Source organism: Caretta caretta, chromosome 13 (genome assembly GCF_965140235.1).
Source record: "Caretta caretta isolate rCarCar2 chromosome 13, rCarCar1.hap1, whole genome shotgun sequence".
NCBI classification, from domain to species: Eukaryota; Metazoa; Chordata; order Testudines; family Cheloniidae; genus Caretta; species Caretta caretta.
Genome location: NC_134218.1, coordinates 16,804,573 through 16,822,876, shown reverse-complemented (window position 1 = coordinate 16,822,876; position 18,304 = coordinate 16,804,573). Strand labels below are relative to the sequence as shown.

Below are 18,304 nucleotides of genomic sequence, written 5' to 3'. Positions count from 1 at the left end.
AATGCTCAGAGTAACAGGATGAATGCTAGTGGAGGGGAAAGCCGATCGGTAAGGTGCTCTCCAGTTGAAGGCACTCACCATCACTCAGGATGAAGCCCAGGGTTCACAGGGTCAGTTATGAGAAGTACCCAAGTGGTCAGATGACACTACAGAGTCCAACACACCCAGGAGAGCGAGTCTGAGACTTACACGCCAATCAGTTCCAAAACATTCACTGCCACTAGATGTCACTGAGGCCAAGAGCTTTTGTAGGATTCAGAAGAAGATTAAATAGGAGAGCACTCAGTTACATTAGTAGGATTAAACAGTTATATTAAGGATCTTCAGGTTCTGTTGGCTCAAACCAACAATTAAGTGTCTGGGATTAGGTAGAAAGTTCCCCTAGGGGCTAGTTATTTCTTCATTGTCCTCTATGGGGTTTCTTGCCCCTTCCTCTGAAGCATCTGGCAGTGGCCATTGTCAGAGACAAGATATGGGACTGGATGGACCCTGGTTTTGATCAGTAGGGCATTTCCTGTGTTCCTATATTGCTCTTATTGTAGGTTCCAATATGCACGTGACGCCATGCTATTAATCTAAGGCTCTTATATGGCCTCCATTACCATGATGTCTGAGCACCTCACAACCTTTAATGTGTTTATGCTTACAATACCCCTGTGAAGTAGGACTGTGCTGTTATCCCATTTTGCAGCTGGGGAACTGAGGCACAGAGAGGCTAAGTGACTTGCCCCAGGTCACATAGGACATCTGTGGAAAACCAGGGAGTTGAACCCAGGTTTCCTCAGTTCCAGGCAAATGCACTAAGCACCGGGTGATCATTCCTCTCTCAGTTAGAACAAGGAATACGCTGGAGTGGATCCTGCAGCTTTATAAGGCTGTGTTCTTCCCAGGGTCCACAGGAAATAGCAGGGCCAACATGGTAATTGATTTTCTATTCTTTCCCTGGAGGGGTTTTTTGACTGCACAGTTTCAGCACTTTTGAAATCCCACGCTGCTCTTTTGGCTTCCAGGTAAAGAACACTTCTCTGCAAGCGTCCCAGAAGCCTTTGCAGGTGCTTCATCTGCATTTGTGCAACCTTCCTGGGATCTGGAGCCAATTCAGCAAGAGAACCTGGGCCAAGAACTGCTTGACAATCACTTGACTGCTCTTAGTGAGCTGTGGCCCACCCTGCCGATCCCCGGATGTGGCTGAGCTTCCAGCCTTGCCCTCATCTCTCCATGCCTCTTAGGCTCTGTACCAGTGAGCAGACGCAGCAGAGGGTGATGACACAGCAAGGATCTGACCCAACACTGTCTGCTGCCAATTCTCACTCCGCTCCAAGGCGGTCTATTAGATCAACGCCTGGCAATCTCAGCCTCTGGTTTACAGACTAAGGGCTCTATCCTGCAAGGTGCTGAGCTCCCTCTACTCTCCTTGAATTAGCCACCCAGCACTTTACAGGATCAGGCCCTGAATCTAACCAAAGGTCACATGTTCCAGTGTTAGTATTCCATTTTCACCCTGTGCAGAGACCGGCTTACACTCTCCATGGGTAGGCAGTCGGGAGCTTTTCTTTTACTTTGGCCGACATTGAGCCCACGGCTTGTAAACTAAAATCAAGTTGATTTGCATTTTCCATGGGCAGCTTAGAGTCATGGATAATTCATTCTCCACACATCTCTAATTAAAATGCTGCCCAGCAGGCTAAACAGGGCTGGGATTTAGCCAAATGTCCCCCTGGCCAGGTTGGGTGTGGAAGGCCCAATGTGGCTTGAATTTTGGGTGTAGTATCACTTACCGTGCTGCATCCAAACCACAGGACAACTAGGATAGGCGACCTTTCAGGACATGGAAGATTTGAAAGCTCTGAGCAGAGGTGAAGTGCAGCCGCTCAGGAAGGAATCCTGCAAATTAAAGGCCTGATCCAAATCCAACAAAGTCTTTCCATTTCCTTGGGATCAGGGGGCTAAATGCTGTTCCAAAGGGGAAGCAGTGACTTGGATTCCCGCAATATATTTATTTCAATACATATATGCAGAAGGAGCTCACTGGAACCTGCGGCCAGCTTTTTCGGGCACTAGCCTTACAGGGCACTTATTGATTTTTCCCTTTTAATTCTGGTTAGCTACAGAAATAGGGGATCTGATTAAGCTGTAGACCATCGAAGCTGGGTTGGGCGAGGCCTGTCAGGTGCAGCAGGTAGGCTGCTGGTTTTTCAAGCATACAGAGGATGACGATATAGTAAAACTAGCTGGATAGGCCTGGAATTCAGGCTCCCCAAAATAAACAGTGACTGTAGCTGTAAGCAGGGGAGGTTGTTAGATGAAGGAATCCTTCACACAGACCTTGGGACAGAGTTTTCACAGACTAGAGGCATTTGCTCATGCAGTTGCAGTTTCTGTGCATACAAATTAGCCGGACACAGCTGAGCACGTTTTGCACATGGAGGTGTGTGCAATCTGGCCGTTTAATCGGTTAGCAGTGTGCCTGCCACCCAGACAGAGTCTGGCATTTATCTGGAAACAGAGGCCAACTGAAATATGAAGTATTTTTATGTTTGTTTAGGAAATACCGCAGCTGCAAAACACCCATTGCTACCTACACCCATGTACACACACACATTCAGAAATTCAGTCATGTACACACACTCAGTCTTACTCATAGTGTCATAATCACACACATACACACACAGGTATACACACATACATCACAGATTTGGCACCATTTAGACTCATCACATGCGTAGTACACATATACAGCACAATTCATGTTCCTATATTCCTCACGCATACACCACGTACAGTACATCGTCATTCACACACACACACACAGAGCCTCACTTCCTGGAACAGTCATTTGGCACCAGCCAAAATTTTATATGTATAGAAAGCTGCTCCCACTTTCAAGACAATCCCTCTTATATTTCCCATTAATCTAACTGCTGCTGTCCCCGTTTGGAAAGTGCTTTCACAGAACTACTTTATTACATTTCCAATGGGAAGGTTTTAGCCTTGGGTTTCTTGCTTTTGTGTGTTGTTTTTTAAGCATTGCATTCTGCTTCGGGACTAAGGAAAACAGACAATTGGGGGAGGAGAATGGGGGCTACGAGAGAATTGGTTACATTTCCAGCTTTGCTAATGAGAACTCCAAATGTGCTCAGTGGGCTGCTCTCAGCATGGAGCTCTCAGCAGCGAAGACAGCCAGGGCCATTTTAATCATTTCCAGATTTGTGTGGGAGGTCAGGGCCCTGGGGTGCCGCTCCATGTCAGTTTTATAAACACTGCAGTTTTTCCAGATGGTCTCTGGCTCCAGCCTGGCTAGCAGGTTGATTGGGCCAGACCAAAATAACAACAGGTGGAGAACAGGCCATGACTGCCTGACGCTATCTCCTTTTTCCATCTATTCCCCAAAAGATTTTTTTTTTTCTTTGCAGAAAACAATTAACATTTGCTGGGGCAGATCTGCGGGGGCAGCGGTGGGGAGGCCAGCTCCAAGGTCCACACCTTTGCATGCCAACATGCATCTCTGTATGCCAGGTCCTTGCCAGGACTGGGTGTGACTTAAAGGCCAACCACACTCCTGGAATCACATGTTCCTTTGTGTTTGGGTTTCTTTCTTTGCTTGGCTGTTTGACTTTACCCAGCACAGCCCCTATGCCAAGCACCATACAAACCCTCACAACGCTGTCCACACGGGAGAGGGATTATGCACAAATTGGGGGAAAACTGAGGCACACAGTTACCTAGGGCCAGATTTGTCAAAAGTGTTAAAGGAATGAAAACATTGTGTACAAAATGCATGTTCAGTTGTGTATCTAATTTGCACAGACAGACACAAAAGTTAAGCATATAAATGGAGGAATTAGGCTTCCAAATTGGGTGGTGAACCATACCGGTATACAACTGACCATTTTGCACTTGCAGTCACAGCAATTGCACAGATTGGTTCTGCAGCCGAGCGTGCCTTTTGGACGTACATTCGTATGCCTAAATATTTTGAAAATCTGGCACTATATATATATGCCTTGCCTAAGGCTAAACCACAAAGTTCCGAAGTCCAGACTAGAAAATGGACTTCCTGCTTTCCAAAGACCGCCACTGCTTGTTCCATAGACAAGGGCAGTAAAAAAGGGGAGGCTTTTCATCTACCCACACTGATACAATGGTCCCGCTTTTGCAGGAGCAATCAACCAAACATAACGGATTCCATCCCAAAATTGAGGATGCAGACATTTCCACGTGCAAAGCATGTGCAAAGTGTAGGTCAGACAGAGCTGGCCATTCACTCCTCAGTTTCTCTCTCTCTTATTGGCATTAGTAAACTGCAGCAGCTCAAAGCACCCAATTAGACCCAAGGCATCAGGGGTTCGACTTGAAAAGAAAGAAGCCCTCTCTCCCTTAGCTGCTTTATCCTGAGGATTTTCTGTTGTTTCCTAGCTAGGGAGCTGACTCAGCAGATCAACTGCAAAGATTCAGACCAACAGACTTTATTCCATGACTGGATCTCAATCTTTACTCTTCTGAGTCCTGCGGTGACATTCCTCCTTCATCTTTTTCATTAACTCTTTAGGAATGTAGTTCCAAATTGATCACCCAGGAGTATGAAGTCTGCTGTGTACATTTCCAGGGCTTAGAGGAAAAACTCAGTCTCCATGGCACATCCACTCCTTCGCTTCTCCACTGAGACAGCCAGCAAGGGTGCCCCATTAGTGCCATTAGTTTTGGTGGCTTTGTGTTGTGGACACTTGTCCACCAGGAGCTGCTCTGAGACCCATCATCTAGAGGGTAGGGGTATATTTCAAGAGTCGGTGGGTGAGACTCTTTGGCCTGCAATCTGTACAGGCTCAGATTAGATGATCATTATCATCCCTTCTGGCTTTAAAGTCTATGAGCTCATTCTGGACTGGGCTAGATTTGAACCATCAGCCCCGTGTTGACAGGCTATTAGTAAATGCCGGCTCTCTGTAATTTTAGATTTTACAGAATTTACAAAAAATTTTAGATTTTTTCCTCCCCCCCCCCTCCAAATTTTGAATTATTCTGCTTTATTTTCCACCCTGGTTCTAGACTTTGAGTTTACGGCTCTTGTGCCACTGAAAGGCAAATCAATCTCCGGCTAGCTGTGTGGAAGCTGACATTTGGTACTGTGGGCTCCACAAACTAGCTTCTTAATAGCAGTCACAGCAGTAATACTGTAGCAGGCAGCGTAGGAAGTGTCTGTTAAACTGGGACGTCAGGCTAATATCTGAGATCTGGCGCAATCCTGCCCTCTGAGTCCATGTGCTCTGGCAAGTACCGTGGGGGCCAGTACTGTAAAGCCTCAAGGGCTCAAATGCCAGGGGGCACACGGAATATGTTCCAATGGCGGCAGGTTTGTAGAGTCGTGAGGTAACTCAGATAGACTGGGTAACACAATCCTGTTTGGGTGATTATAGAGTTTGGATAGTCAAGGTTATGCTGTACTGTCCTTGATCCACAGCAAAAGTCTCATTGATCTCATAGGGCTGCTATAAACACATCAGGCCAACTCCTCAGCTGGTGTGACACAGCATGGCTCCATTATGGCCAATGGAGCTACATTGATTTTCGTCAGCCGCAGACTAGCCCATCACATTCTGCAGCTCCAAGCAGAAAGATAGGAGTTGAGGGTTGTCTTAATAGATACCTGGAAAACCACTGTTTTCAACTACACTCAGACTGATCTGCACTTCACAGTCGGGACTATTTCACATTTGCCTTACCGTGAAAGAGGCTCTGTGGGCCAAATCCTCATACCCAGGAGGTGGAGTTTTGGCCACAGGTTATAAAATGCCTGTGGGTGTAAATTAGAAAGTGTATGTTATGCACACCAAGCCAAGTACTTACTCATGTCTGCAGCTGCTCATTTTAGACATCTAACAGCAGCGAGTGTAGTTTACTCATGCAAGTCCTGGGGTGAAACTACACAGGTACAAGGCCTGAATTAAAAGAAATAAAAACAAGCCCTGTAATCATGCATAAAAAGCCTTCACCTAACTTGTGCAAACAATTATTCCAGCAGTGCACATCAGTTCACAAGTAAATGTGTCTAATTAGCCATCTGTGCTTTCTATTGCCACAACTGTGGTCATTTCAGGTGCAAAATGAGCATGCAGGACATGGGCACACTTTTTGGGCCTCTTCTCTAAATATCTGGGCCATAGTATTGGCTGGCTGAACAGTAAGGATCTATAGTTGAAACGTTCCAAAGGGGCCTCAGCCAGGCCTCCGAGGGTGATATTTTCAAAAGTACCTTGGAGAGTTAGGCACCCAGACCCATATCCTCACAGACATTTAAGTGGCTAGCTCCTATGGAACTAAATACCTTTGAAAATCTGGGCCCCAGTTCCTACTGACATTCAATAGAAGTTAGGCACCCAGTACCCTTAGGCACTTTTGAAAAATCTGTTTTGGCGATTTGCCTTCATAGATCTTCATTTTCCAGAAGAACGTCAAAGCTCCATTAATCAGGATATTTGCCCATTCTCAGCCCTAACACTAACCTCTTTCTACAGACTACAGATTTCTTCCATAGCAAATAGTCCCCTTACGTCTAAAACACACTGACGCAGAAGAATGTAAGTCCCCCACTGTTAATTACACAATCCCAGGATAAATATAGCTCTGCCCCATCCCTGTAATTTGTATAAATTGCTCACAATGTTGCAATTTAGTATTTAAGTCCAATTTATTTTGTGTTGATTAATGGAAAAGAGGCTTCCTCCTGTGACCAATAAAAAAGCACTTGCAGGCAAAGAGCTCCATATAAGGAGCCTGCAAGGGGGCTCTGCTCTGTCAAACTGCACACAATCCCACAAGCATGTCCGTCAAGGGTCTGCCAGCTGCTCCCAGGAGACAGCCAGTTTACCCAATGGTTTGTGTGACAGAAGAATTTCCTTGCCTGTTATCACATGGAAACCTCCACCAGTGCAAAAGCAGCAAAAAAGGGAACGAAACATTCATTACTGAATGTATGTTTTTGTATATGCAATTTCCATGAGGCAGGGGAGCAATTGCACATCTAGTTTGCATACATAATCATCATGATTGCATGCACAAATTCACTGCATGTACAGATTCACTGCATGTACAGGCAAATGGCCATTTGCGTCAATTTGTATAAGCAACATACCCATGGGGGTGGGGGAGCGTATATATTTGTGTGTGAGAGAGATAGAAATAGTCACAAAACAGGTAAATAGATTCACTTCTGCCACAGCTACATCTACGCACACACACACAAAGCCAAACAAACAAAAAGCTCAACCACAGCAACCAAACCCAGGAAATCTATCTTGTCTGCTTCATTAAGAAATCTAGGAAATTTAGAACCTTATACTTTGCATTTTTGACTATCTCCTAAAATGGAAATTATGAATTTCCGCACTTTAGGGTCTGGAAAGCTTTACTCTGGGAGTTATGCAGGACAGCAAATCTGGAAACTCTCGAAGCTGGTGTGTTAGCTGTGGTAGATTCCTCTCTCTCCTTTCCCCCCAGCCTTTTGCTAGCATTATTGGTTGTTTAGGATCCCCAATTGTGCCATGTTTGAATAGGCCCCAAGCCTGAGAACACTTATATGCCTAACTTTACTCATGTGAGCAACCCAATTTAAATCAGTGATCCTACTCACATAAGTACAACTACATGTGTGTAAGCATTTGCAGGATCCAGGGATTTGGGTTGCTAGCTCATCATGGCAGACAGGCGGGCATGACAGGTCTCTACTTCTTTCTTTGAAGTACCTAGCACACTCAGAATAATAAATAAATACTTTTGCACTCATAGGTTATTTTATCCTCAGAATTTAAAGCACTTTACACAAGTATGTAAGTAAGTGAGACAGAGAGAGGTTAAGTGACTTGGCCAACGTCACCCAGTGATTCAGTGGCAGAGTCAGGAATAGAACTAAAGGTTCCTATGCCCAACCTCTAACCCCTGACACTTGAGAGTATTAACAAATAAAATCAGAGTTTGGTTTGCAGAGGGAGGCTCTCCACATCACACTGGTCATTTTCATGATCTCTAACTTTTCCCTGACATAGGGAGGTCAGCTCTTGTCTCTCTGCAGCAATGGCAGTTCCACCACCTACTTGGGCAACTTGTTCCACTGCCCTGACTGTCGAAGGGAGCCATAGAACGTTAGCTGATATTTTACTGAAGGGCTCCCTGCTGCAGCTTAAACCCTTGTTCTCGCCTTAGGGCCACATCCTGGTACCACAGAACTCATGGCAAAACGCCCTTTGACTTCAATAAAACTAGGACTTGGCCTAGTGAGAATAAATGCTGAGCCCTGATCTTGCCACACCTGTAGGCAGTGTGAACTATAATATCTGTATATTTTTTGTCAACACTTCTGAAGTGTGAGCAGCTGTTGCCCCACATTCCACAACGGGAGCCCATAATGATTTCTTCTGTTACTGGCACTCGTAACTCTCTAGGTCTTAACACCCAGAAAACACTAGTCTCTGGCAAATGCTATTTTCAGGCATAAAGGAATTGTTCATATAAAATCAGAGCATTTCTTTAGAAAGGTTCTGAAGCTACATAAATCAAGCTACCCACACAGCCCACAGCCAACACCACAAGGAGCTATCGGAAATGACACACAGTAGATCTTTCTCCAGAACCGTGTCGGGTAGAAATTGCATCATTTGTGCATGGACAGGAAAGTGGGCTCCAGTTTTTACGAAGATGCTGAATAAAAAGAACCTCCCTCCCTAGAAATAGATGTGTTTCAATGACAGGTGGCTCCATGGTAGTTGCATACGTTGATACGGCAAAACACAAAATGCAACATTCTGGCCCCACTGAAGTCTATGGCAAAATTCCCATTAACTTCAGTGGGGACAGCATGTCAACTAAACTCTCCAGAAAATGACCCAGTGTCTCCTCGTTACCTCATGAGCTATTGGGAACCTCCCATCTAATATGGATGTGTGTGAATGGATGCAGTAATTCATGCTGTGATACCCGGCTAAGGTTTTTAAAAGTGACTAGTGATATTAGGTGGTTCAATTTTTAGGTGCTCATCTCGAGATGCCTTAAAAGAGACCTGATCTTCAGAAAGTGCTCAGTGCCCCCTCTCTGAAAATCAGACCTCCTCAAGGCATCTCTCATTGGGCTTTGAAAAACGGAGCCACTCAAAATCACCAGTCACTTTGGGAAATCTTGGCCAGCAGGGTCCACCCACCAGCTCCTCATTGGAGAGGTGGGGATTCAGCCACCTGCCTTGATACCTGATAGCAGATGGGATTTAGTAACTGTATTTAACCCTTGAAATTGGGCTCATAGATTTGACGTTGAGACAGACACTGAAGGTTGAGACAGACAAGGAATGCCACTGGCAGGGGTATGAATGAAACTGCACGTGCTCGGAGTCTCAGCATTTGTACTTGCAGTCAATGCAGAATCCATTCCCTCAGCCCAGTGAGGAATGGGTTAGTAAAGCTGAGATCCTCTCCTGAACTGTTGCCTAGCATTGCTGTGCCCTGGAAAGCCCTCTTTCAGGAAAGTGGGAAATACATGCTTCATTTTAAGCATATTAAATCCCAATGGAACTTAAGCATGTGCTTTAGCGCTTCTTGGAATGGATGCTTTAAAGAGCTGGGATGTTGCACTCCAGAAGTGCAATACCTGGACACAGGGGATTCTTCAGGGGTGAATGGCAGTGTCAGCAATGACAAATTTATCATTCTTCTCTGCAAAGTCAATATACGGTTGAACTGAACATTGGAAAATATAAACATTGCTATGGACTTGGGTTTCCGACACCGCCAGTTTGGGTGGCTGCTGCCACCACCGTGCTTTGCACCTGCAAATGTTACCTTGCATAACCCCCTCGCTCTGATCCCTTCTTTCAAGGACCCTGTCCCCAAGAGTAGGGAGCTCACTAATAAATACGGTGGATGCTATTTGAAGGCCACTGCAGGAAAAGCCAGTCACCACAGCTCCACTCCAGACTGTATTAAGAACTCTTACTTTATTAATTACAAGTGAGCCTATGAATGAATGAATTTAGAGTCCCCTCCTGGAACCATCAGCCAGGTCCCGGAACAACCCAGCTGTAACTGGCAAGTCTCAACACTCTCTGCAAAGAGTTCTTTTATGTAGTACAATTATTATCTATATATGCACATATATACAGTGTGTGTGTGTGTGTATCTACACTTCCCATTCCTCTAGGCTTTTCACTGAGAGTGGGAGAAACAGAGGCTGTTTCTTTTATTAGACAAAAGAAAAATAATGAAGGACGGACATAGGAAGCCCACACATTAAGCCACCCTCTTGGAATATTCTACCAAGCTCTGTTCCCATGTTGCTTCCAGAGACTCAGGCTAGCATCCCTTATTGGTTGCACCTGGCTGCTATTAACTATTCAATCAAAAAGGGATCACAAGCCAGATCGGAACTTTTTTACACAACAAACGCTGTTTGTTTTTTGGTGGGTTTTTTTTTAAAGCTAACTCTGGCCTTTGTTAAAATGAGCAAGATTTTTCTCTGCTTCAGAAAGCAGGAGGTGACGCAAACACATTTATAACTGGCTGAGAGGAGCCAGTTACAATATTATAAAAAAAAAAAAATTACAATACAAACTAGGACCAATTGCTACCCCTGGGAAAAATCAGGAGATTGTTGGCTGGGAGGCGGGATCCAACTTACATGAAATATTAGAACCATCCTAGAACCTTCACCCAAACTGAACCTCAACTAAAACTTTGTGTGTGCGGGGGGGAGGGAGAGGAAGGAAGAATAATTATAAATATATTATTGGTGACAGTGCCATTCACCCCCAAATACTGTCTGTGTCTAGGTGTCTAAAAACTTGGGTTATATTTTTTCTACCCTGTTTCTTTTCATTGTCTAGGGGTTTGGGGTTTCCTCGTTCTGGATGAGATGACATAAGAATTGCCAAACTGGGTCAGACCAATGGGTCATCTAGCCCAGTATTCTGTCTTCTGACTGTGGCCAGTGCCAAATGTTTCAGAGGGAATGAACAGTACAGGGGAATTTTGAGTGATCCATCACCTATCGTCCAGTCTGAACTTCTAGCACTCAGAGGCTTAGGGACACCCAGAGCATGGGGTTCCGTCCCTGACCATCTTGGCTAACAGCCACTGATGGATCTATCCTTCATGAACTTATCTACTTCTTTTTTGAACCTAGTTATACTTTTGGCCTTCACAACATCCCATTGCAATGAGTTCCACAGGTTGACTGTGTATGGTGTGAATCATTATATGTTGTATGGCATAATGAGAAAGCTTAGTCTTGTGAAATTTCCAGCCTAGTTTGGGAACCTTGGAAAGTTCAGAGAGCTGAGATAAGTAGCCAGACTTTGGGGCACTTGTCTGAACCAAACAGAATTGCTGAACCTTTTTAGGTTCAACCATAATTAAAGGCCACATCAGCCCACATGTGAGAAATACCTGCACAAGATACTGGCCAGTCCTTGTGCTCCCACTCATGGAGCTTTCACTTCATCCTTGCATTGATGGAGGTTCTTCCTATCCCTAGAAGAATGGGCAAAGAGGTTCATCCTAAACCCATGGATGTCGCAAGATCTGTATGTATCTTGGGAGAATTGCAATAGGCTTGATGCTTCCTGCCTCTCCCGTCCCTCACTTATTATTATTTTTTAACATTTATATTGTGATGGTGCTCAGAGGCCTCAAAGAAGTGGGGGCCTCATTGTGCTAGGCGCTGTGCAGAAATACAGTAAGAGACAGTCCCATAGCAGTGATACTTCCTCGTGAACAACAGAAATGCACTTTTTGAATTTTCTTGACTTTAGCAAAGCTTTTGACACGGTCTCCCACAGTATTCTTGTCAGCAAGTTAAAGAAGTGTGGGCTGGATGAATGCACTATAAGGTGGGTAGAAAGTTGGCTAGATTGTCGGGCTCAACGGGTAGTGATCAATGGCTCCATGTCTAATTGGCAGCTGGTGTGAAGTGGAGTGCCCCAGGGGTCAGTCCTGGGGCCGGTTTTGTTCAATATCTTCATAAATGATCTGGAGGATGGTGTGAATTGCACTCTCAGCAAATTTGCGGATGATACTAAACTGGGAGGAGTGGTAGTTACGCTGGAGGGCAGGGATAGGATACAGAGGGACCTAGACAAATTGGAGGATTGGGCCAAAAGAAATCTGATGAGGTTCAATAAGGATAAGTGCAGGGTCCTGCACTTAGGACGGAAGAACCCAATGCACAGCTACAGACTAGGGACCGAATGGCTAGGCAGCAGTTCTGCGGAAAAGGACCTGGGGTAACAGTGGACGAGAAGCTGGATATGAGTCAGCAGTATGCCCTTGTTGCCAAGAAGGCCAATGGCATTTTGGGATATATAAGTAGGGGCATAGCGAGCAGATCGAGGGACGTGATCGTTCCCCTCTATTCGACATTGGTGAGGCCTCATCTGGAGTACTGTGTCCAGTTTTGGGCCCCACACTACAAGAAGGATGTGGATAAATTGGAGAGAGTCCAGCGAAGGGCAACAAAAATGATTAGGGGTCTGGAACACATGACTTATGAGGAGAGGCTGAGGGAACTGGGATTGTTTAGTCTGCAGAAGAGAAGAATGAGGGGGGATTTGATAGCTGCTTTCAACTACCTGAGAGGTGGTTCCAGAGAGGATGGTTCTAGACTATTCTCAGTGGTAGAAGAGGACAGGACAAGGAGTAATGGTCTCAAGTTGCAGTGGGGGAGGTTTAGGTTGGATATTAGGAAAAACTTTTCCACTAGGAGGGTGGTGAAACACTGGAATGCGTTACCTAGGGAGGTGGTAGAATCTCCTTCCTTAGAAGTTTTTAAGGTCAGGCTTGACAAAGCCCTGGCTGGGATGATTTAATTGAGGATTGGTCCTGCTTTGAGCAGGGGGTTGGACTAGATGACCTCCTGAGGTCCCTTCCAACCCTGATATTCTATGATTCTATGAATGAAAATTTCCTAGCATCCCCAACCCCAGGTGCCACCCTAAGAAATGATAATTATTCTCTCTGCTGGCCAAAGGACAGAAATATTGATATATCTTTCAGCTCAGTTATGAATAGGGTTGTTGGTTACCCACAGCACATCCCAAGCCCAATTCAACCAAAGCTGTTGCCAAGGAGATGTCTGATCTCCATATTGCAGGATGGATGATGAAGGAGTGGGAGAGGAACTGAAGAAGCAATGAAGATGGTAAAGATCCATTGGGCTGACATGTTCAGGGGTTTCACACACGTTAGAAGACCAGGGGCAAAAGTGGACATGATGGAATCCTTGTGCCTGCGTGAACCCACATTTGCACATACCTCACATTCAGTTCACAGGCAGACTCACCTGTCGTGTGTGTACTTACCTGCTTCGCAACATGTTGTATGCTCTTTAAGGTCTGAGACAGGCACACTCATCTTAGTTATCTATTTTTCAATATTATGTTGTTTGGATTGTCACTACCTGTAATGAAGCAGCGCCCCCTCACCCTCCAACACTCCAGGCAACCTTAATGATCTTTGAAGAACACTAGTAAATAAACATACCCATCAGGTCCCCCAGATGAAATATAATAAACCGGACACAATGTAAAAGCAACAAAAATGAATGGAGCTCCATACACAATCCCTGGAGTCCTGCCACTCCATAAACCTACCCAACAACTATGTCTGCAAAAAGAGAGGAAAGATAAGCCTTGCAGTGTGCCCAGTAAGCCAATGCAGTGGGCTGTTAAGAACCTGGAAAAGAAGCAAGTTTCCAAAGATGAGGGACTAACAGAGAGCACCCTGCCAGCCACCCTCTCTATGTTATACTGCCCAGGCATCTTCACTGACCACAGCTCAGGAAGAATGTCATGGGTGAGGGATGTCTCTTAGGTATGTTCCAGACCATTTAGTGCTTTATAGGTCTAAACCAACATCTTAAAATCAATCCAAATACCAACCGGTGACCAGGGCCGGTTGAGAGAAAGAGACTCTGCTTAACAAGCCAGCTGCCAAATTCTGCATCAGCCACACCACCATGTGGGTGAACCCATATTCCCTGGCCCCCAAGACTCATTCCATTCACATTAAACCTCTTATTATCACCCAGTCAGAACACGGAGCCATCACCATCCTTGCTGTCCTTCTCAGTACCTTTTTTATGCCTTTGCTATGTCCTCTGTTATACAGTGTTCAGATCTGAGCCCAGCACTCCAGGTGTAGTGTGGTGGTAGGGGGCTCTGACTTGAGAACTGCCACTTTTGGTCTTGCATTAAGTTCAATGGAAAGCATACAACAGAGAGAAAGTGCAGCCTGAGGATTTCGTAGATAGTAATAGACTTAGTAGACTGTAGATTTCCGAAGTAAGATTAACTGGATAGTAAGATAGCCAGACTATATACATAAGTAAGACTAACCAGATTTTATAGATTTACTTCAATTGTAAATTTTTGGGGGCAGGGCCTGTCTTTTTGTTCTGTGCTTGTCCAGTGCCTAAGGGTCCTGGTCCATGACCGGAGCTCCTAGGTGCTACTTCAATCAGTTGTCATCATAAATAAATAAATGAACGGAATAAATTCTGCAATGGAAAAGACACATGTGAATGTGAAACATGCAGTGCTCTTCCAAATGTCCCTCCCAGGGATGGCTGCTCTCCGGAACTGTTACTTCCCAGAAGTAAAAAAGAAATGAAGGGCATAAAATAACAATACTTTGCATTTTTTAACCTCCTGGATTCAAAGCACTTTCCAGACACTAATGAATTAACCCTCACAGCCCTCCTCCCTCTCTGTGCTTGATGTGAGCATTATTGTCCCTGTTTCCTGATGGGGAAACTGAGGCACAGAGGGGTGCAGTGACCTGCCCAAAGCCACCCAGTGAATCAGTGACTGAGAGGGGAGGACACAGGAGCTGTGACTCACAGTCACTGACTTTAACTAGTGGACCACACGAGTCCTTCTCTATGTGAGACAGTCACTTGGTGCCACTTCCTATGGTGAGAATTCTGGTTTGTCCTGCTCTCCCACCATGAAATAAGAGAATTATCATAATATTCTGAAAATTGCTGATCAATTCCTGAGGCTGTTTTGATTTCATACTAAGTGCATTAAATCACCAGTTTCCTCTTCATTTCTCCCATAATAAGCCAGTCTGAAAAACTCATCGAGTGAGTGAATGGCCTTGTATTTACTCAAACAGTAAGCAGAAACCAAGGAATTTTCACAGATTAGATGCTTCCCGTTCCATCGATCCCAAGGAATTCTTTTTAAATACTCATTTATAAGGACCATACGCAACACATTCCTGAATGCTTTTCTCCACGCATAGACATTTTCAGATGCCTGCTGAAATATGCTTGGTTTTAAGAAGGCTCCAAGGAGGTTTTGATTTATTACTGGCGATTATCATGAGGCGAATTTCCATGCTAGATAGGAAATAGTGAATTTACTCAAGCCGGGAAGAAATGAGGAGACAAGGGGAACACGCAAGCCTACCATCTTAATATTGCTTGTTTCATGTTGCTTGTTGTTGTTTTCTGATATTTACCTCATAATCACTGATATTGTCTTTCCTGACAGAAACTTTAGCTGTTTTAAAAATTTGGCTAGACTTTATATTTGATTTACAGTAGATTTTTAGCTCCCACCGTACCCAGCTTGTTGCTGATAAGAAAAGTCTAAAATCCTTCAGAATGGAATGCAATGGCTTATCTTCATTGCTTGGAGGTGAGGCCTCAGAGTTCTTCTACACAGCCTGTAAACATAAGGCATGGTCCAATGCCCACTGAAGTCAATGGAAAGACTTGAGGTTTAGCCCACGAAAGCTTATGCCCAGATAAATTTGTTAGTCTCTAAGGTGCCACAAAGATTCCACGTTGTTTTTTCCAGTGACCACAGTGGGCTTCAGATTAGGTCCATCCACAGCAGGGGAGCCCCACTGGAAGGGCTAGGGAAATTGTGGGCTTGTCTTCACTAGAGATTTTGTCTTGAGTGTTCCTGTTAACTCGCCCCCTGTACAGATACAAAAGCCTCTCAGAGCAAGGCAGCAACCTCACTTGGAGGTATGGTGGCTGGTCTGTAACTCAAGGTGTCCCTAGAGAGAATTCTGGCCAACGTCACCAGATAACAATCAAGTAATGCTGGTCCTCCAGTCCCTTCCCACAACTTCCCAGGGTACACTCAGCTGGCTTGCTGTCTTGTAACCTCCCTATTCTCTGGTCCCTGACTGGAAGTCCCCTACCTTTGTATGGTACTGAGCCTTACCTCACCCACCTTGTCTCTAATATCCTCGGACCCACATGGCTTCAACTACACGTCGTACCGCCTCCTCAGTCACACACTGAGGAAAATGGTGGAAGACCCATTCAAAACTGGCCTATGCATAACACTGGAGGACATAGAGTAACTAGGGAATCACAGTGCATTTGGGAGTGGATCACACAGCAGCTCGGTTTTCTTTACCCTCTTTCATTTCTATCATTTCAAGGGCTTTGAATGGTACCTCTAGTTTTGCAGCATTGTTGCTCAAGCCATTACTTGGGCTTAGCAAACTGGCCGTGTTTCATAGCCACATGTTGTATTCTCTGCTAGATAAGATAAGACGCCTAGAAGAAAGGATTTCAGAGTCCCTGACTCACTAGAGAATCTTTTCCTATATCTCAACTACAGAGGCCTATAATACACTTAGCTATTTGATAGGCTTATCAATGAAATTTAAATGCCCATCTTTTCCTCTGGAAGGGAGACTCTTATCGGGAAACAAGGTCATCCCAGTCAGGTGTTAAGCACAGAGGGCTCTAGCATTGTGCAATTGTCAGCATTCAAATGCACAATATTCTCTCACTCCTGTCTCTGCAGCCAGTTGGCTATTCCTGCTCCATGGGTTCCCCTTGAGCAAAAAGCCCCTTCTTTCTGGCAATAATTAATATTTCTTTATCAGTGCTTTGTGAGAGCACAGGGAGGTAGAGGTGTGCAAACCCCTCATTGAAACATCCTTTCCCCACCAATCTGCTGATGAAACCTGCTCTGCACCCCTTTCTGCTAGTTAGAGAAACACTGTTGCCTAAGGAATACTCTCATTCGTAACTAACAGGTTTATTGTATTTGTTTGACAGAATCTCAGCTTCTGATCACTTAGTGTATATATGAGCCTAGTTGGGCTGCCACTTGTCACCTGGAACTCCCATTGGTTTTCAAGACTGGGTCATTTAGCTTAGATTGCATTACTTGATTATTTTAGATTGTATGGACCTTGCCTGGTCCAGTGTTTTGTACACACTGAGAACAATGATCATACTCTGGACTCTCCCTTGCAAACAGGGAAATACTGTGCCAAATTATCCATTACGCTCTGGTCCCTTGGTGGAGGGAAATATCCTGCTGCCATAGGGCAGGCAAAGCCAATTCCTGTGCCAACTGCCCTATGTTCCCCAGCATAGGGAAATGGAGGTGTGCCAGAGACAGGAGCATGGCAGAGCTCCACCCCACTATACTACGCTATGCTGATCTTCCATTAGCATAAATAAGAGCTACCCCAACACTGCTGTAACTCATGCCAGGGCCAGGCCAGCCAAGAATCAAGGAGCTATATCCTGCTCCATAAAGGCCTCTCCACTCCTCTGCACTGAGCTGAACTCAGCTGTAGGAGGGACTTGAGCTAATATCTTTCAAATAAAATAAATTCCTGGATTAAAGATCAGACAAGAGGAAAAAAAATGTTGATGGCGAACAGGTGGAAAAGACAAGATCATTATTATTTTTCATCCGCATTTCACACATGAGAAAACTGAGGCAAAGGCCACACTGTAGATCAGAGAAAAAGCCGAGGCAGAACCTAGGTCTCCTGATTCCCAGACCAGTGCTCTAGCCACTGAATCGTACTGCCTCACATTGAGCTGAATGGTGCCGCTTGTGTGAATAGAGTTAGAGGATCAGGCCCCATTGTAGTAACACTGCAATGAAAGACCACAGCATGGCCATGGCTGACCCGGGTCAGCTGACTGGGGCTTGTGGGCTCGGGTTGCAGAGCTATAAAACTGCAGTAGAGATATTGAAGCTTGGGCTGGAGCCCCGACTCTGAGACCCCACAAGGGGGGAGGGTCTCAGAGCCTGGGCCTGGGCTCCAGCATGAGCCCAACTATCTACACTGCAATTTTTAGCCTCACAACCCGAGCCCCAGGAGCCCGAGTCAGCTGACCCAGCCCCTGCAATTCAGAGCCACCGGCTTTTTGTCACAGTGTAGACGTACCCTAAGAGCCCTCAGACCCTAAGGGTAACAGGATAGAGCTCTGCACTCTCGCAGGTCCTCAGTTCTTCTATCGACTGCTCAAGGGATGCAATTAGCAAAGCCTCTTA

General features: G+C 45.2%; 1 long non-coding RNA gene across 1 annotated transcript in view; it reads right to left on the bottom strand.

Moving 5' to 3' along the window:
- The window catches only part of LOC125622120 (uncharacterized), a 48,994-nt gene that overhangs the window by 4,173 nt on the left and 26,517 nt on the right, over positions 1-18,304 (bottom strand). Inside the window, exon 3 of the long non-coding RNA XR_007352655.2 lies at positions 5,845-5,936. This is a non-coding gene — a long non-coding RNA (uncharacterized LOC125622120). The remainder of the gene's footprint in view (positions 1-5,844; positions 5,937-18,304) is intronic.